The sequence below is a fragment of the Callospermophilus lateralis genome, chromosome 3, assembly GCF_048772815.1.
Source record: "Callospermophilus lateralis isolate mCalLat2 chromosome 3, mCalLat2.hap1, whole genome shotgun sequence".
NCBI classification, from domain to species: Eukaryota; Metazoa; Chordata; class Mammalia; order Rodentia; family Sciuridae; genus Callospermophilus; species Callospermophilus lateralis.
In genome coordinates, this window is record NC_135307.1 from 71,980,026 (window position 1) to 72,001,768 (window position 21,743).

General features: G+C 40.8%; 1 protein-coding gene across 1 annotated transcript in view; it reads right to left on the bottom strand.

The window, feature by feature from the left end:
- The window catches only part of Kiaa0586 (KIAA0586 ortholog), a 183,569-nt gene that overhangs the window by 21,241 nt on the left and 140,585 nt on the right, over positions 1-21,743 (bottom strand). The gene's annotated exons all lie outside the window — the stretch shown is intronic.

Below are 21,743 nucleotides of genomic sequence, written 5' to 3' on the forward strand. Positions count from 1 at the left end.
GCAGGCAACGTGGCATCTGCAATGTTTCCTGGATGTTTCCCACCCCTGGGCCTGGTGATTATGCCACCAGGAAACTGCAGACAAGACTGGCAACATGAGGGTCTGCTGCTTTTTCAACCTCTGGGCCACCGACTAACTGCCAAGTTACCAGGGCTCAGGCCAGAGCCAGATGTTCTTAACAGATGTGCAAGAAGGCTGTTTCCTTATTACATCTTTTTAGGTTGTCTAGTGCTGTAAAATGCTTTTTTTAGTCTAATGGCGGGGGAGGGGGGTGGTGGTGAACACCCCTGGCAAAGTAATTGTAGCCATCTCCTCTATTTTAGTACTCATGAAATAGCCAGCCATGATGTCAGGCCCCTTTTCTTCTAAACTAATTGGGTGGCCTTCCACAGCTGGGCTGTGGAAACCAAGGGAAGTCTCAAATTGAAGATGTATATATTTTTCTTTTTAGTTCTGAAATATGTTCTTTCATCTGACTAATCTCTCCCTTAATATAAGACTTATTTGGCATAAATAAGGAAGCAAGTAGGAAAAGAAATCACCATATTTAATCACAAGTACATTATATTAATATCTATGTTCCTACCCCATCAACTCGACTTGAGCTGCATACAGAGCTACTCCTTCCCCTCCTGTCCTCTGACCTGATATTCCCCCAGCCACGTTGTCTATGAAATGAGCTGTCACCAGAGCAGACCCAGGAGAAATGAGAGGGAACTTCACACCTACGAAAGCAGCCTTCCTGGTGAAAATATGATTCCTTTCCTTTATAGAGGCAGCGCTTTGAGTGCATATAAATAAGCTACTCTTATAATTCAACATAACTTTCCTATATGAGGAATGGATTCAGCTACATTGTTCAATTGCAAGTCTTTTAACATGAGAAAGTGCTCGAACAAGTTCCTATTTCTCCTCCTCCCATCCCACCCCACCAAATAACATTGTACCTTTAAGGATACAAAGAGCTGGGACTAAAACCAGATATGCTTAGGAGAAGAAAAGCCTATAAAATGACAGGGGAGCTAAATCAAATATTTCTAAGAAATCGGACATTTCCCCAAGAGCATTTTTGAGCAGCTGGCCTGTGCCAGGCACTGCACTGAGGGAATTCATCAAACCCATATTATATCTCTCTGTGGTGGGTCCGAGTAGGCCTATGGCATTAGAACTGTGTGTGGGCCTCAGGAGCCAGTAAGAAATAGAAAGTAAAAGTAGCTAGGTTTCATGCCTGTGATATGAGAACTTCTTCCATGGTCACAAAATACCGGAATGCATCCCCACACCTGACTCCATGCCCACAGGCAGAGAAGATGCAAAGGCACCAGCTTGGTGTCATGGATTGATGAGCCTACTTACTGCCCTCCATATCCACTGATTTCATCAGAAACATTTAGAGGCATTGGATGGCCAAATCTGCTTGCATCTATAGGCATGTGAGATGGTTCATTACACGTCTTAATTTGGTTACACTCTGGCACACAAATACCACTGCAGACGTTGCTGTGAAGGCATTTGCAGGAGATGATCAGCATTCACCTCAGTAGACTTTGGGTAAAGCAGATTACACTTGATAATTGAATGAGCCTTGTCCAGTCAGTTGAAAGACTTTAAGAGAAAAGAATGAGGTCTTCTAAGGAAAAAGGATTCTGCTTCATAGCTCACTGCAGACTCAAGTTGCAACATCCGTTTTTCCCTAGGTCTCTAGCCTACCAGCCTGTCCTGCAGATTTAGGACTTGCCAATTGAGAACAATTGCATGGGCTAATTCCTTAAAATAGATTTCTCGCTTTTTGGAGAATCTGATGACAGCATTTTAGTTATGGACCCCTGGACCATGACTGAATTGGCCACCTGCCACTCACATGCTTCTGGGAGACTTGGAGAGACAGAGGTGCGTCTCAGGATATCATCATGCACGTGATGGTGACAGAGGCAGGCTGGCTCTGTCCAGAACTAAGATCTTTTATTGAACTCTCCATCTTCTCTCCACCCCTGCCATGTCCGTTTCCCTGTCTTAATAAAGCTAACTTGTCAGTCATCATTCTTCCCCAAGATGCCATATTTGAATCAGGAGGCTTATCTCTCATTGACTTACTTCTTTCTAGATTCAGCCTTAGGAGTCTTTCACTGGTCTTTAATTGCTGCATTTTATTCTGGAAATATAGGGGGAAATTAATAATCAAGACATTTAAATTAAGCTAAATGGATTTGACCAAATCAAAGCTATTTTTAATACATTCTGAGTCAAAATAAACTTCCCAGTTGAAAAACACAGCCCTTGGAATAAGTTCTGTTTCTTTTTTCTGAAGTGAGAAGAGCTCCACAGTAGTAACTGGAGGAAATTCCTAAACATAGGCAGACACCCAAGGAGGATTCTTTATTCCGATCCTTCCATTAGACAAAAGAGAAAAAGAGCGTTAAGAAAAAAGACAGATTCCTGATTTGGAAAGGAAGTTGCACATATGAACATCTTTCCCTGATGTTCCAGAAGGCTTTCTGTTGAATGAGTGAGAGTACTTGCTTGCAAACTATAGAAACTGACCCCAGAACAGGAATTTATTAGAAAAGTATCGGGTGACTCACAGAATAATCTGGAAGGCTGAAAAATCAGGCTGGGAAAATGGCCAGAACTCAAGGCTAACCAGCAGGAACCACAGCCAAAGCCACATCATTGCTGGAGCAGATGGTAAAGACCCCTGCTGCCCAGCAGCCCCAGTCACAGCTGCTTCCAGACTCTGGATGCCACCACCATGAACAGAGTCTAAATAGTCCTACCTGTTTACATCACCAGTTCAGGATTCAGACTTAAGAAAGCACATCTGATTGCTAAGCCTTGACCGTGTGCCTACCCCGCCCCCCGCCGCCAGCTTCCAGGGGGCTGAAAGTGGGAAATCTGGCTCTTTTTCAGATTCCATAGCAAGAAGCAGCACCCCACACCATGGAATGGTTTCCCATACTATAAGGAGTTACATGTGCTGGGCAGCCAAAAGAATCATGACTATCCCTTCCTAGCATGCTGCTTTGCACCAAGGCATTGAATGGGGGAGGGGGGACCTGTGCAAGAAAGTATGCCAAATTCTACTTCCTCACCAAATTCTCCTTACCTTTTCAAACTATTTCCAATTTATCTTATCAGTTTATCTGCAATCTTCCTACCCTGACGGTTTCCATTCCACTTCCCTCCATGACCATACCTAAACATACACATTTCTGGAACATGTTTAAATTTAACTATGGCAGGGGAATTTGGAAGGTAGAAGGTGTCCAGACTATAACAACTTCATTGTGGTATCAAGGTTTCATAACACTCTGCTCAGGCTTAATGCTACTAAACAGACACCACAGGTCATTTTTTTTTTTTTTTTATGTACCGCTCTTGTTCTCAAGAGCCTTACCTACCTGTGACTGAATCACCAGGCTCTGTTCAGATTTGTCATGTTCCTTGCTACATCCCCGTGTTCTGTTCTTCCTTGTCTCCATGCTGATTGATTCTGAGCCTCTGGGCTTAGATTCCTGCTTCTGCCCACTAGGTATGTGTCATAACCTCTCCATAAGGAAGGTATAGTCACATTCCAGTGTTAAGGGAAGAGAGCCTGCAGGCAGAGCCACATAAGTGACTGCTGAGGGAGTGGGCATTTACAAAGAAGGCTTTCTTCAAGAATCTTCTTTTTTTGCAGTATTGGGGATTGAACCCAGGGCTGTTCTGCCACCAAACCACACCCCCAGCCCTTTTGAACATTTTTGGAGACAGGGTCTCTCCAAATTGCTGAGGCTGGCCTCAAACTAGAACTTCTTCTATCTCAGCCTCCTGAGTCACTGGGATTAGAGGCATCTGCCTCCACATTCAGATTTTCTTTTCTTTTAATATTGCAAGGAATCAAACCCAGGTCCTCACACATGCTAAGCATGTACTCTACCACTGAGCTATACCTCCAGCTCCCAAATTGTTTTTATATAGCTCACAGTGTTACCTTTGATAACCCAAAAACATATTTAGCATGGATGTCTATCATCATCTTATCAGTTTATCTGCAATCTTCCTACTCTGGTGGTTTCCATTTCACTCCCCTCCTTCTATCATCATCTGAACAAGTGCACTGTCTACTCATTTCAAAATTGTTGAAAAGCCACCAGCTTTAAAAATTTTAAAAATATGCTCCATCCACGCCTTGCCACCTCTACCACATTCTATCCTTTTTCTGGGTTCCTACCTTCCTGTCTTCTTGTCCCATATATTTTGTGCTCTTTCCAAGCCTTTAATCTACTGGTCTAGTGCCATGTCATAAGACTTCTGCCCAGATTTCACCTCCCTGGTCCAAATTAATGTTAGTTAAGTACAATAATCTGCATATATGTAAAGTACACAATTTGATCAGCTTTGATATACATGTTGTATTAGTTATCTATTACAACATAACAATTTACTACAAACTTAGTGGCTTAAAACAACACGTGTCTATCATTTCAGTTTCTGTGAGTAGGCAATCTAGGCATCGCTTCACTGGGGCTTCTGCTCCAAGTCTCACAGGCTGCAATCAAGATGTCTACTGGCTTGGATTCTCATCTGGTGTGTTGATTAAAGAAGAATACATTCCTGAGCTATTTCAAGCTGTTGGCAGAATACATTTCTTTGCAGATGTATGATTGAAGGCCTCAACTTCTTGCTAGATGTTGGCTGGAGGTCACCCTCAGGTCCTAGATGACACCCAGTTATTAGAAGCCACTCTTAGTTTCTTACCATCTGCACTGCTCCAACGTGGCCACTTGGTCATGTACACAGTCTCTAGATACAATCAACAAAGAGGGTTTTAAATAATGTAATGAAATAAATGGAGTGACAGTGACCACTTTTGCTACATCATACTAGAAGCAAGTCTGTTGAATGGCATTATTGTACAGTTTATTAAAATGTATTTGCTAACATAGGAATGGTAGTCCACTCTTGGTGAGAAAAATAAGTTTCAATGCAGTACAGAAAAATGCACACACAACACACACATTTTCACATGTACATTTGTAAGCATATGCACAAAATGCTACCTGGAAAGCGCTTAACTGCTAACAGTGTTGCATCTTGAAGATTCTGTACTGTTTGAAGTTGAGTATACATTATTCCTGAAATAATAATAAAAATGTTATAAAACTATGCAATTTTTAAAATATATGATCATAGCCAGACATGGTGGTGCACGCCTGTAATCCCAGCAGCTCAGGAGGCTGAGGCAGGATTGCAAGTTCAAAGACAGTCTCAGTGACTTAGCAAGGCCATAAATAATTTAGCAAGACCCTGTCTCTAAATAAAAAATTAAAAAGGCTGGTGATGTGGCTCAGTGGTTAAGCTCCTCTGGGTTCAGTCCATGGTATCAGAAAAAAAAAAAAAAAAAGAAAGAAAAGAAAAAAAATACATGATAATGACTAGGCTTGACGCATCATTACAATGTTTGTGGTCCTGAGTACAGTATAAGCATAAACAAATGAACAAAATTTTGATAGAATCATAGTAGGTACAGAAATTCTACACTTGCTGATTTGTCCCTCAAACAGAAGTCACCATGAAACTGTTTTTTCAACCCCCACAACAGAAAATGTGTTTTTAAACAAAATAATTCAAAAAATTCTTTGAGCCAAACATATTAGCTTCTAGAAACTCACAGGTTGAGCATGCAGAAGACAGGTATTCTTTCCAAACAAAGAAGTGATTGTTTTTCACAGATCTCAAAAGATCAATAAACAATCAAGGGAAAAATGAACCAACTTGAACAAATACATACATGCATACATATAAATACCACCTTGAGGAGAACTTTCCAGGTCGACAATAATTTATTTAGAAATTTAAAATCAAAAAGTGTCCCCACTATGTTCTAAACCAGTCAAAGTTATGAAACTGAAACACAGTGAAAAATGCACTGCTATATGTTTTCACTTTGAAGATAAACTAGGGTCAAGAGCAAGAAGCTAGTGACTAAATAAGAACACCATCAGTGAGATGGGTGCTGCAGACAGGTGCTGTAGACAGGAGCATTGCAGGTCAACCAGGTTGGTTGGAATATGAATGGCAGTTTTTTGAGAACTAGAGCCATTGTGGGGACGTACCAAAGACAAGCCTGGTAAGAAGGGCAGGAGGTCCGTGGCTATGTCCACAATGGTCATTGCTGAGTGACAGCCACACTACAGCCTTTTCACACCGTATCTCAATCACAACCCATAGTGCCCTTGCAAACAAGACTGATTTTTCAGATGACAACACAGACTTAGAAGGGTTACATGGCATATCCAAACCCACAATGCTAAGAAAAGAAAGAACCTGAATCCAAGTCCAAATCCTTCTCACTACAAAGTCCATGTTGTCTCCAGAATGTCAAGCTGTGGAAATCAAAAGGATTCAAAAGAAATGTGGGAGAACAATTAGGTCAAGGATCAGGAGATCAAGAGAGGTTAGCCCAGGTGCCAGGTCCGTCAGGTCACCTGTCCTGGGTTTTCCCTGCACAGAGGCTGCCTCCCCTGTGTCCCATTCATGCACATGATGGGCGTAGCTTCTCCTTTTTTTTAAGTACTGAGGATCAAACCCAGGACCTTACATATGCTAGGCAAACATTCTACCACATTCCCCAGCCCTCTTTTTTTTTTAAATATATATATATATATATATATATATATATATATATATATATATATATGTTTTTACTTGTCGATGGGTCTTTATTTTATATATTTATTTACATGTGGTGCTGAGAATTGAACCCAGTGCCTCACACATGCTAGGCAAGCACTCTGCCACGAAGCCACAATTCCAGCCCCAACCCCAGCCCTCTTTATTTTTATTTTTTGAGATAGGATCTCAAGTTGCCAGGCTGACCTTGAACTTGCCATCTTCCTGCCTCAAATACCCTCACCTCTAGTAGCTGGGATTACGTGCATGCATCACCACACCCAGCAGGGTGCAGCTTCTTCACAGGGTCATGGGCACATAAATTAAAATGAACTTGATGGTGTTTCAAAGGCTGTCAGGTCAGCTGCACTAAGTGTCTGGTCTGATATCAACAGCGGAGAGAAATGGAGGAGGGACGGCAGTCGTAGCTTAGTGGCAGAGAGCTTGCCTAGCATGTGTGAGTCACTGGGTTCGACCCTCAGCACCACATGTGAATAAATAAATAAAATAAAGGCATTGTGTTCAGATATCTGAAAGGAGTTTTAGGCATTTCTTTTTGGTGATTAGTGAGTTCAGTTTTTTTATTCTTCACATAGCTTGAAAGACAGACTTAATTCAGCAAAGAAAACATGCAATAGCAGGCAGGGTTTTTGTTGTTGTTGTTGTTGTTGTTTGTTTGTTTGTTTGTTTTTTTACTACTTCTATGTCCTGGGACAAAGTTTCTGATCCTCACTTTACTCATTTTCAGATCAGGATGATTATACCTATTTTGCCTCCAAAGGGATGCTACAGCCTGCTCTCCTGAGTGATTGTTAAGTATCCAGATATCCAGAATCATTAGACGATTGGTAGCTTGAAACTGGCCATAGTGGGAGCACTTATGCCACAGAAAGAGGCCAATGTTACACATCATGGATTCCCTCTCTGTTCCACATCATTGCTACCACACCACTTGCGCTATAAGGAATGAGACACTTGTGAAAACCCTTTGCAAACAACCAAGTCCAGTAGAAATGTAAGGAATTTTTATTATTAATATTAACAACAAGTAGAGCTGGAGATAACAGCTCAGTTTGTAGAGTGCCTGCCTCGAATGCACAAAGCCCTGGGTTCAATCCCCAGCACCACAAAAAAAAAAAAAAAAAAAAAAAGTGTAATGACATGACTTTTTCCCATATTAATTGGGATTTTATTTTCTGGTCTCCACTGCCCACCATTACCTATAGAAAATGTGGCAGGTTTTATAGGGCAGAAGGCAAAGATAATTGAAAATCATGGAATTTCCAGTCTTGTAAAAGAACTATAATCACCAAAGAGATCTTGCTAAGAGCAGGAAGAAAAATAGGGATATCAGTAAGACTTGGAGAAGAGATTCTAAAGAAGAGAATCCCATACCAGGAATGGGAAAGGTTGGTGGATCCTATAAGAAACAAAAGGGGCCCATGCCTGGTTCCCTAACAATCTCCTGGAAGGCATATTTCTCAATAAGTAGCTACAGAGTAGATTTGCAGAACACACCTGAGGGCCTTCATAGACTCTGCAAAATATTCAGACACATGAGATTGCAGTCAATCATGCTTGGTCTTAGGGTAGGATTTGGGAATTCTTGTTTGCCAGAAGGAAGTGGACACATGGGAGTAGTCTATCAGTACCCTCTCAGCATCAATGGCCTCTTCTCCTTGGCTTCCTAGGATTCCCCAAGAAAGAAACTATTTAGTCAGCTTTTTCACTGCTGTGACTAAATGATCTGAACAAAACAATTGTAGAGGAGAAAAGGTTTATTTGGGGCTCACAGTTTCTGAGGTCTTAATCCATAGACAGCAGGCTCCATTCCTTGGGGCTCAAGTGAGGCAGACCATCATGGCGGAATAGTGTAGTGGAGGAAAGCAGCTCACTGATGATCCAGAAGCAAAGAGAGACTCCACTCTCCAAACACAAATTATATACCCCATATCTATGCCCCCAATGAACAACTTCCTCCAGCCACATACCCCCTGCCTCCAGTTACCACTTAGTTAATCAATCCCATTGGAGATTCACTGATTATGTTAAGGCTATAACCCAATCATTTCCTCCAAACCTTCTTGCATTGTCTCACACATGAGCTTTTGGGGGACACCACTTCTAAACCATAACAAAGACCTCATCAAGTACGTATGGGATCCTCCCTGGCTTGGGAGCTTCATGTTCCATAGGAGCCAATATCTCTCAAAACTACTTCATAGAATAACTTCCAGTGTCCCAGGCCCCACTGGTCTTGCCAGGCAAAATGGTGCATACCTGTAATCCTAGTGGTTTGAGAGGCTAAGGCGGGAGGATTACAAGTTCAAAGCTAGCCTCAGCAACTTAACAAGGCCCTAAGCAACTTAGCAAAACACTGTCTCAAAACAAAAAATTAAAAGTACTGGAAATATGGTTCAGTGCTTAAGCACCTGAAAAAAAAATTCTTATTTTCACAAAATCCCAAAGCTATGGCTTCCTCTGAAGTTTTCATTTCTCTCAGTCCAAATGCAGTTTACCAGGAAGCTGTCATTTTTGCCCTAAGTTACTATATCTAGTAACACAGTTGACACATTACCTCTGTCAGATTTGTAAGGGAAATAGAGAGAAAGATAACTGAAAGGAAAAAAAAAAGAGTTTTATAAAACCCTTAACCTTCAGTGGGTTTCCAACAGGACCCTACACACAAGAACTTCCAGCCTTACCAAAGATGTCCACACCATAGGCATGGCCCACAGTGCAGACTCTGAACATAAATCAGGAAGAACATTCTGCTTGTAATCACAGAGTCTCATCTTCTAGTCCCTCATTATTCCATCAACTGCTAAATCCAAAATGATAATGAAAAAAAAAAAAAAGACCTCCTAACCTATGTGTGCACCTCACTTTCCAATGGCAGCAAGAATACATATTTGCAGAATATTTGCAGAGTCCACACAAGATGAAAGGTATATTAATAACCATGCCAGGCATGTGTTGGGGCTGCTCATCCTCTGGACACTTGGCAATCACAGAGCATTCAATTGCTGTTTGCAAAGTATTATCTGTCCATTCCCATTGCAAACAACCTCTGCGTTCTAATGCGAATCTAATCCCAAACTATCCTGTTATTTAAATTTTCTTTTCAAGACATGGCATTATACTAAATTATTTCTTTAAAAAATTAATGAGAATCCCATAGTTTGAAATAACTGAATTCAAGAATTATTTTAAATATGGATGATATAAAAGATCTTTCTTTTTAGCCAAAAAAGTCTAATTGTAGAAGTCACACATTAGTATAGACTCATTACAAAGAAAAATTCAAGTGACACGGTAAAAGAGTCTTGTTGGCTATCTTCTCCTTGTCCTTCCTTTCTTGGAAGAAATGAGGATATCAATTTGTGGTGCTTCCTTCCTTCCCCTTTACTCAACATTTCTAATTATGATCTTAAAGTGCTTCCTTTTGGCTTCTAGTAAAATCATTACAGTATAGATTTCCTTAGAAACCCTTGGATACACAGAGAGCCCTTCAGAAAGCTTTTATCACCAGGAAATGTTCATCATTTCCACATTAGCTACGCACATGTTAGGGGAACCAAGAACATGTCACTTTTCCCTTGAGAAACAGGAGATGTCCACACTACACAAGGGGAACCTGATCCAGATTCAGTAGCTTTACTCTATGCAGTTCCAGCAGCCCGGGGGCCTCCTGTGACTAAGGGTGGGGAGAGCTGGCCTTTCACAGCACTACAGTGCAAGCTCCAGAACACACACAATATGACAGCCAGCCGAGCAGACACGGTAGGCCCCGCTCGGAGGTTCCACCTCTCCACCTCTGAAGTTTCTGTGGCTCCTGGAAGACAGGTCTGCCTTCCATCATGTGGCCAAAGCTGGCATTCTCTCACTCTCCTCCTTGCTTAGGAAAATTGAACAATTAATAGGAAATGCTCTGCGACCATTCATTATTTTGTACCTGGTCTAGGAAGACTGCAAAACAGCCTTTTCAAGCAGTCTCTTTTGCCAATTTCCTCTCTTCCCTTCCCCCAGAATCTAAACCCTGGGATTCTCCCTGGGGATTTTATAGAAAGCAGCCCATCTGGAATATTCTGCTGACAGAGAGTCAGTAATTGATGCCAGCCGGAGAAAGCACGACCTCTCCAACGGCTGTAATTCCAAAAGAGCCCTGCCTCCCTTGCCGTTTTGCCAGGCTTGCCGAGTTGGGCGGTGCAGCCTCAGCACTGACAAAGTACCCAGAATAAATGTTTATCGAATTGAATTAATTACATCAAAGTACTTGGTGTCTCTGAATCTCATTTGGAAATAGTAAGAATCACAAGTACTTCACAGTGTGGATATAAAGACTGATTGTTATTCGATCAGACTCTCTGCCTTCTCCAAAAAAGAAGTCGTGTGGGTTCCTATTCCCTGAAGGACAAATAGGGAGCTATTTCTCACCATGAAGTGTCAGAGAGGCTTTGGCGCTTCCTATATGGGTGCTGTTGAGTGGGTTGCTTCTTCTCTTTGAGTTTCAGTTTCTTAATCTGTAAAATTAGGAAAATAGCTTCTGCTTTGAGGGGTTGTTGTGAATAGTAAGTGAGAAGACATGTAAAACTCATGAGCCAAGCATTGTACGGAGTAAGTGTTCCATAAATGCTGTCTATTGCTATGAGCATAGCCTGTACACTGCAGGCTCATGACCAGAGCTAAGTAAATGTTTAGTGAACAAATAAATAAATGAATGAATGAACATAGCAGTATCAGCGAGGAGCAAGTTTGGTTGCATGTGATAGAAACACTGCCAAAGTGACTATAACAAAAGGGAATTTTTCTCATGTCATAAGAAGTCCCGATGTAGACAACCCAGGGTTGGCACAACCACTCACAGAAGTTAGCAGGGACCCAGGCCTGCCTTTTTTTTTTCTTTTTTTCCACTTTTTTTTTTATTTGATGCATTATAGTTGTACATATTGACGGGATTTGTTTTTACATATTTGTACATGCATATAATATAACAATATAATTTGGCCAGTATCACTCCCTAGCACTCCCTCCTCCCTCCCGACCACTCACCTGCCCCCCTTTCTTCTACTGATCTCCCTTTGATTTTCATGAGGAAAGCCCCCACCTTTCTTTTTCTTTTTCCTCTCTAGGGTACACTAATCCAGGCCCTTCTTAGCATGTGGTCCCCATTCTCAGATCTGCAAGATGTTCTCCTTCCCATGTTATATCCAGGAAGTGGGAAAGAGCTTCAGTTGCCTCCTGTGGAATGGGAAGGTGCTGGCTCCCTTCCCACCAAACCATTCTCTAATTCACCAACCAACTCAGTAGCAAATAAGCACTGCTCATTTGGGACAATGCCTTTTGTGGAGAGATCATGTCCCATAAATAAGTCACCTGGGTCTCAACCCTGCTCATACCCCTTTGATCAAAATGATAATTATGGAAATATCTGGCAACATGAAGAAACATTTGTAAAATTATTAAGTGGAAAAGGGTAGACTGGAACATTTGGTCTAGGTACTGACATAGAAAACTCTCTTTAAGATAGTTAAGTAAATAAAAAGAAGTCACAGACAACACTTAGAATGATCTCATTTAAAAAAAAATGAAATTAGAACAACAACCAACAATTGGGTGAGGTAATGGAGACTTTCACTTTTACCCTTATAGTGTTTTTTTTTAACCCTTATAGTCTTGTTTTGAAGTTTTGTAGCATGTACATACTCATATATTTACCTAATAAAATAAATCTAAATTAATATTATATTATGCAATAATCTAATTATATAAAATTGTGTCTGCCTAGGATAAAGCTTGGAGAGGATTCTAGAAAAATGAACATTGGGTATGTCAGGTTGGCAAAAGTACAACAAATATGATTTTTACCCCACAAGTTGTTTGCATGAGACATATGTAGATTTCTAAAACAAACAAGTGGAGCAACTTTTTTTTTTTTTATTTTTTTGGCACTGGGTATTGAAAATTGAAGCCAGGAGTGCTTAACCTCTGAAACACATCCCCAGTCATTTTTTTGAGACAAGGTCTCCCTAAGTTGCTTAGGGCCTCACTAAGTTGTTGAAACTGCCTTTGAACTCATGATCTTCCTGCATCAACCTCCTAAAACTTCTGGGCACCACACCCAGCGGGGGCAATTTTTAATTGAATGTATCTCTCAAAGTGTTGGGAACCTAATGCCCAATGCAACAATGTTGAAAAGTGGGACTGAGGTCCCACTCTGCCCTCATGAATGGATTTATGCTGTTATCATGGGATTTGATAACTCTTGTTATCATAAGAGTGGGCTTGAAAAAAGTGAGTTTGGCCATTCTTCTCTCTCTCTCTCCTTTTGCAATGGGCTAACATGGCAAAAGAGCCCTTGTCATTTGCTGCTTCCTTGATATTAGACTTCCAAACCTGCCAAACTGTGAGAAATAAATTTATTTTCTTTACAAAGTACCCAGTCTGTGATTTCTAGCAAAACAAATGAATTAAGACAGGAAACAAGACTTCTGCTCACTGAGAGATCAGACAAGTAGAGCTTCCCTTGGGACTAAAATTTGGCAGATCAACTGGGATGCTTGAAATTAAATTATTTTAGCTAAACTTGGTGTAAAGAGCTGTCTCCCCAGTTTCATGTTTTTCTTTCACCTCCAGTACCGAGGGCCAAAAACACAGGGTCAACAACTAAGACGGTTGGTTCTTCCTCTCTGCCTAAGAACTGGTCCACACTATCCCACAGGATATTCCGTGCTTGAATCACATGTTAACCTGGTCATTACTGACAGGCAAGAAGGCTGACCCAAGGAGGACAGCCTGCTGGGCCAGCTACTTAGCACTGACCTGCAATTCTGCTTTTTGATTTCTAAATGGGAGGACATTATCTGGATCATCGACCTTGACTCTGTATAAACCTAGTTACTCAAAGCAACTCAAATAAAGTAATTGTTTTGGGAAAATTCCAAGTTGAGCATAAAATTGTTGGTTATGTGTCCCTGCTAGAAGCCTTAACTATCCACCACTTAATTTATGAGGAACCAATGACTAGGATGTTGACTTTACACGTGCAATCTCAGCTCATCCTCTTTGTGACCCTGCAAAGTGAATTTACACACACACAAACACTCCCTACAAACACATTCCCCAGTTTACCAAAAATCTAAATGGCTTCCTTGCAGAAGTCCACATGACCCCAGATGGCTCCACCCATTTCTTTAAGCTGTGTTCAACATTTTTCACCCTCATTTGCACTTGAGCAGCGTTTTGGTTCTTTGGAACAAAGGAATCATACAAATTTGAGGAGTATTTCATTGGTGTTTAGAGAAAAAAAAAACACAGAAGTTCTTTGAACACTCTCAAGCTGCAAATAGATTCTGCAGAAAAGTAGGCAGGCATACTCTACCCATGTACGCACAACACAACCTTTAGGAGTGGGCTATTTTTCCCCCAAGCAATATATCACCTGAGCCACAGTAGTCTGTAATGTATGGTTTTAATATATTACCAAAGGGAAAATGTTTTAATGATTTACTGGGGTACACATCATTGGCATTAGGTGGCAACATTAATCAAAGCTATGGGTTTGGCTTCTTAAAACCATTAGGCAAATCCCAAGCTTTGCATTTAATGTATGCACCGTGGACCACAGTCTGGAAGGAATGAAAAGATGTCATTGCCTTTGCTTTAAAGCAAAGTAAAACCAGGAGTAAAACCAATATGTGTGTGTGTGTGTGTGTGTGTGTGTAAACATGCACGTTACTTGAAATTTTTCAAGTGTGTTAAGATGAACAATTGTTAAAAGTTCTCTTCACCAGGTGTCTCTCTGAAGGTAGAAAGGCCAGTCCCCTACTTACACATTCCAAGGAGGGAGGCCTATTCTTGCTTTTTAGTTTAGTTGCTACTGTGGTTAATTTTGGTTGTCAACTTGACTTGATTGAGAGAAAACTGGTAAAGCACACTTCTGGGTGTGTCTGTGAGGGTGTTTCCAGAGACAAGTGGCACATTGGTCAGTGAACTGAAGGGAGAAGACCCATTCTGCATGAGGACCAGGTCCTGGATGGAACATGAAAGGAAGAAGGAGGAAAACCACAAACTGGGTTCTTTTTGAGAGGATCATCTTTTGTTATCGTCATCGCCTATGGACATCAGAGTACATCTTCCTCAGTCTTTCAACATGGATACTCACCAGCAGCTCTCTAGGGAGTTCAAGGCCTCAGCCTTGGACTGGGGCTCCACCATTGGTCCCTCTTGTCCTGAGGCTCTAGCTTCTTTGACTAAGCAGCTACTGGTTTTCCTGGCTCTCCAGCCTGCAGATGGCCACTCTGAGATTATCCTGATTATATAAGTCAATCTAATAAAAAAAATCCTCTTATAATAATATGTACATTCTGTTGGTTCTGATCCTCTAGAGAACTCTAATACAGTTGCTAATCATAAAAACCAAAATATACAACCAGAAGTCATTTACTCTTCCAAAACAATCTGGAGGGATGGATAACTGAAGAATACAAACTTGCTGCAAAGCAAATTCTGGTGAAGAAAGTAGTAGAATAGGAATCTGTGAATCCAGATTTCAAAACAAGTTCTAGAAGTAGGTACTTGGATTCTTGGTGAATATTATCTTCTTAGACTATTCCTTGCTTCAAAACAACAACAACAAAAACCACCATAGTCTATTTTTGTGTTTGTGTGTGTGGTGCTGGGAATCAAACTCAGGGAAAGCATTCTACCACCGAGTTATAAATCTCAGCCTGTTTACTTTTAAAAAAAATGAACAGTAACCTGGCAGAATTATCAGTGCTAAAGAGAGAAGGGACCCCATAATAAAGACCCACTGCTGGTTCTCATTTTTGCACTCTATTTTCTGAAATGTACTAGTCAACCCTTGTACAATGTAAGAATGCTTACATTTATTTGCAACTCTTAAGTATGCTCTTACCAGTAAAAATCTATAAACCAAAACTGAAGGGCTGGCTGTTCACCAGGGCGCAGTTACCATTTCCAGATTTGCTCAATCTAGGGGTTCTCTGTGTGTGGAAGATACAGCACCTCCAAAGCTCAAAAGGGCCAGTACTGCCTGACCTTGCTCATTTCCTGGCATGCCAGTGTATGCCTAAGACAACTGTCACACTGTATGCCTGGAGATAAAAGTTGGCACCCTGGGGACCACAGGGGGCCAGCTGGGGGAGTTGTTGATAAGACAGAGAAACAGACAATATTCTTTTCAGAGACATACCTTTGAAAATGAAAGAGGAGTGATCAAATGATTATAGGCCTGGGCAGCATTTTAAATGGTAGAGAAAGATTCCCCGATCTCTTGAAACTGAGTGGACAAGTAGATGCTAGTCACATAAAACATAGGTAACACGTTAATTATAAGACTTCAACTTTTGTATCAACCACCGTTTCCTTAAGGGGACTCCCTAGGCTGCACTGGGAAATGATGCTTTTCAAGAACTTAACAGAGCTAGTGTCCTTCCTCCTGCATGACCAGCTTGAACTTTATTTGTCATTTATTTTAGCAGTTTACATTCTTCAAGAACAGATGTTCCACTGGACCTCAGATAGCACCACTCAGCAGTGTCACTACCTTGTCAGGTTCTAAGGAAACCTACTTCACGAACAGATTACTGACTGGATATTTTAGAACTTAACACATCATTAAAAAAAAAAAAAAGCCACAAGTGATCTCACAAAGTGTTGGGGAATGTTTAAAATGAGACTATTAAAGTGGCAGTGTGCTGCCATCGATAGCTCTACACATAATGTCTCTTTCAGATAAAAGTAGTCATATTGATTTTTTTTACATCTAGAACATCCCCCTGGTGGGATGTTCATTAAGAAACCTATCTCTATCCTGCACAAAGCAACATTTAACAGACGGTCTGCATGTCTTCATTTTCCCTTACTGTGTATGCTGAATTCTCTAATTACATTTTCAGCTGCTCCAGAAATCATTCATTTGATCACTCACCCAAATGCATTTCAGAAGAAAAAGGAAAAAAAAAAAAAAAAAAAAAAAGAAGAGAAACACAAAGCTTTATGCTAGGTGAGGAAGGAGAGTTGTTAGATATTTTCTTTTGCAAAGTAAAGTAATTTCTCATTTTTTTCCTGGGACATCAATGAAGCAGATCTGGCTCGTGGTATGGTACAATTAGAAAACAAATGTATTCTTTTTCAGCCTGCTTCCCATTCAAGCCCACTGTATGAGGCTTATTGTCCCTTGACTCCTGGATGGAATCTCCAGTGAGTAGCTAAGCTACTCACTCTCCATGGTAATGTCATAGTCACATGATTATACTATCACTAATTCTCAGAGAAGTAAAATCATCATAAGCAATATAGGCAAGAATCCACCAATTCCTAGTTAACAAGAAGTCCTCTGATCAGTTACAATCACAAAGACATCACAAATCCCAAGTCTTGCATAATAGGGAGAATTCTGAACTACATTTAAGTTGAAGCTTTTCCCTACTTAGAAGCCAGGGCTTTGCAGCTGGAAGCCCCACTGTGAGAAAATTTCTCTCTGCCTCTTAGTGTGCTTCTCCTATTTCTGCCTTCACCACCTCCCCTCCATACACACACACACACACACACACACACACACACACACTCTAGGTGCCTCTGGCTCCAGAAGGTTGGTTACATGGTACGAGGAAGGGAAAGGGCCACAAAAGATCTTGACTAACCCCCAGGATCCTCTGGGGTTGATTTTGTCTGGCAGGATTGGTATTTTAACATGATGCCCCCAAATTGGGTGAATGATTAAACGTGAACACTTTTCTTGGGGTACATTGTGGGTTCTTTAGAGATCCTAGTGGGAACATCAGGTCAGGATTCTCCTAAGGTAAATAACGCATTGCCTTTTGTTGGTTGCATTTATTTCTTTTTCCCTTAATTCTTCTTCCCTCAGGGTCACATCAGTCATCTAGGCAGGCCTCTGGGGCAAATTAAAAATGAAGAGCAGGGCTCTTCCCCACGTGGCCCACTTCTGCTCTAAAAAATAAATGCTCACATATCCTTAGACCTTCCCTCCCCTTGTTTGATGTGTGGCAAGTTCCCAGCAGCATGGTTGCTCTCACTCTCTGTCCTGCTGCCTAGGGAATCACATAGCCATAACTCCTCACCTTTAGATTCCTAAGGCAACAGTCCCATGAGGCCCCCAACTCCAGGGACACAAGCTCTGCAAGTGGAATCCTCACGGCTTCTCGCACAGGGCACCATCACTTTACCCCAGAACAACCTCTCCCAGGAAACTCTATTACCGAGCCTCAGCTTTTTCCATCTTTAAGGTGGGATTTGGGCTCCAGGTCATCACTGTCCACTTGGCACGTCCTCTGCTAGCAGCCTAGCACCTCGGTGTGGAATGGAGGCGTGCTTACCACCTATTGCCTGGGTCTTATCTTCCTGTGGCAGGAGGCCACAGCAAGGACCTTGTCCATCCCAGAGGCTATCTGCATAGTTGCCATAACAAACCTAAGTCCTAGTATGCCTTGCTGCACTGCCCAAGGGATGAATGCTGGGAATTCACTTGAACCAGAGTAAAAGAGATAGAATCACAGCAAAACCCATTTCCTTGGAAAGGATATTCACCTTCTTGTCTTTCTCAGACTCCAAAAGACACCCCTGGGTTGCCTTGAGAGGCTCACAAATCAAGCATTGACACAAGAAGACCCCTATCTACAGGGTTCCTCCCCAAAATAGAAACACGAAAAGGCTCCCCCACTGCTCTCCTCTGAGGCTTCCTCTAGTCAGATTAACGACTTTTATTTTGGTAGAGCTACCCTGTACCAATTTAAAGGACCTGCCAATATCCTGGGCCAAACTTGGCCACCGAGTGCCAGCCACTGCAGTTTAACTATTATTGGATAGAAGACCTTTGAGACCAGGTGAACTTTAATGGCACCTCTTTTGTTAGTTCAGAGCTTCATGTGATGCCAAAAAAGCATTAGCTTCATACCATGTTTATACTAAAGAAGAATGAATGGGGCAAAGTTGTTCCTTTTCCCCTTATTTTTAAATCACTCTTTTCTTAATAAGTGAAAGCTAACTTCTTATGAAACCTTAACAATAAAACATCATGCTTGAAAGAGAGTCTCGGGTTCTTGGCACTGAGCATGGCCAGCACTTCATGGTGAGGTTTTTTCCTCTGAGCTGGCTGTACTTTTCCTTTCAATAGGAATGCTTTCTGGTTTTTATAGCCAAACGAGAGGAGAGAAGCAAAACAGCAAGAAGTATTCACATAGTCATGTTATATTACATTTCTCTGACATACAGTCCCATTCGAGTTTTCTTTCTTACCGAATGCCATTGTGTATACATTAGGATTTTGGTCCTCTAAAGTAGGTCTGCTTACAAGAAATAAGAGATTAAAGGACTGATGTCTCTATAGAAAAAGAAATAACATGTCAGTTGTGTTTATTTGTTGGGTTACATGATTTATGCTTTCTCGTGTAAAGATGGAACAGAGAAAAGAGGACACGTGACATTGTTTAGATAATCCCCAAAGAAAGTTGGAGTCCCTCGTTCAGGAAAAAGGTTGCCTTTCATTTAAAATATAAATGGTACTGACAGCTTATGCGGGAGAGAAAGATTTCTTACGTTCTAAGAAATAAATTCAAGATGCACCTAATTTAGTCTCCAGAGAAGGTGGACATTTAACATTCTAAGGGAGGAAAAAGAGTGAGATTACGAAGAATTTCATTAAAACAGGGAATTGAGGGACCCTTTCATGAAACTTTATGTTCATATAGATGTAAAAAGGAACAATGTAATCTGAGTTTAAAGAATATATTTAAAATTCTTCAGTTGCCCAAAACACATTTCAAGTCTCACTCAGCTTCTCTATTTTTTAATTCTTCATCCTAGGAGGATGATTAAATAAAGCAATAATGTTGGGCAAAAATTCAGAAAACTTTAACATGAGAAACAAAATATGTTAATAAAGTTTTCAAATATTCTCTCTTACCTAGTTGTTTTTCTATAAGAAAACAAAGTAGTAAAGAAGTGTGAGGGCTGGGGTTGTGGCTCAGTGGTAGAGTGCTTGCCTAGTACATGCGAGGCCCTCGGTTTGATCCTCAGCACCACATATAAATAAATAAAATAAAGGCATTGTGTACAACAACAACTAAAAAAATAAATATTCAAAAAAAAAGAAGTGTAAATTCTAGCCATACTATTTATATAATCCATGATTTCATAAGGTATCAAATGATGTATGTGACAATTATTAATAAGTATTCAAATTTTTTTCTGTCAATAGTCTTATGCTAGGTTTTATTCTTTTTTGTTGTTGTTCTTTGTTTGTTTTCCCTTTGACTGGAATGTAGCTCAGTGGTAGAGTACTTTCCTAGCATGTGCAATACCTGGTCCTCAGAACCACCAAAAAAAGTTATTTAAAAAGAAATCATGGAGCTGGGGTTGTGGCTCAGGAGAAGAGCTCTCACCTAGCATGTGCGAGGTGCTGGGTTCAATCCTCAGCACCACATATAAATAAATAAATAAATAAATAAAGGTTTTGTGTCCAACTACAAGTTAAAAAAATTTTTTTTTTAAAAAATCATCATGGGCCTGGGTTGGTAGATACTTGCCTCACACGCACAAGGCCCTGGGTTCAATCCCCAGCACCACACACACACACACACACACACACACACACACTCACACACAATCATCATTACTGCTTTACAGAAAGTTACATTCTAAAAGAGAAATCCAGATCTAAATGTGTAGCAAGAAAAAGAAGAATCAATTAAAAACAAAACCACAGTTTATTGATTGTACTTCAAAGGAGAAAAAAAAAATCATAACACCCATACCCAGAGTTTCTCTTTGTTGATTACAGTTACTGCAATAAATATACATTGAAAGTAAAGATATAATGATGGACCTTCCAGAAATCCATTAAGAGACAAAGAATCATCTTTAATACTTGGAGGATGGGAACCATAGCCTGTCCCCCCACCCCCCATCAGCCCTTCTGTGGATGGTCCCCCTGCCCTGAATCAAAGCCCTTCAATGCAATCACATCAATTCATTGTGAAGCGCATGTCCCTTTTCTTATTGGGTCGAAAGTCCCTAAAACTTGATGTGTGTTCATCCTATAAGCAAGAGCTTTATTTATAATATTTGATGGCAAAAGAGTCTTAGGTTAAGCCAAGAACAAGATTATTGCCTCTTAAAAAATTATCCTCCCAAAGGAGAAAGTTTCTTATTAAAAGGGGAGGATTTCAAAGTCACTTTAGAACTGTACCATAGGGTGTTAGTTTTCAGGCATCATAAAGCATTTGAATTCAGCTGCTTTTTGATCCAAGTAAAACAGTTCTAAGATAAGTGAGGTTTGTTTCCTGAGTTAAGGATATCTTTAAGTGACAGATACAGGACAATAAAAGGCCTTTTTTCAGGAGCATATAAACTGAAACAATGACAAACAAATTTCTAGACTGTTGAGAGACTGAGAAACCTAACAGGACACCTCACATTTAACACATTCTCAATGGACTTCAGACTTCCTGGCTGTTCCTGAACTATTTCCCATGAAGTGAGGCATCATATATCAGTGTCAAAACGCGTGCTGGCTGATGCTTTCCACAGCACTGGGACAAGTCTTGAAAAATGCAGTATGCAGGAGAAGCAGCTTGCGAAAGAGGAGGCAATTTTAACTTGTGTGAATGATCTCACTGTGGCATTCATTCATTCCTGCACTTGAGGCCTCCTGTCCTTAGTAATGGTTTCCGATCCCAGCTAACTATCAGAATCACCTGACCCTTCCTCTACCTGCTGGTTTAGTGGGTATGGAGTAGGGCCTGTGCCTTAGTTTACATGGTTCACAGTCGGATTTGGAATTACTCCTTTAGTATTTTCTGAGTTCATTAAGAAACTAGGCTTACATGCCTCAAAACTCTTGAGCTACCTTTTCAATCCAACATCCTTTTTTTCTTTTTTGGGCGGGGGGTGGGGTAGTGAGGGATACTGGAGATTGAACTGAGGGGCACTTGACCAGTGAGACACATCCAAGCCCTATTTTGTATTTTATTTAGAGACAGGGTCTCACTGAGTTGCTCAGTGCCTCACTTTTGCTAAGGCTGGTTTTGAATTCACGATCCTCCTGCCTC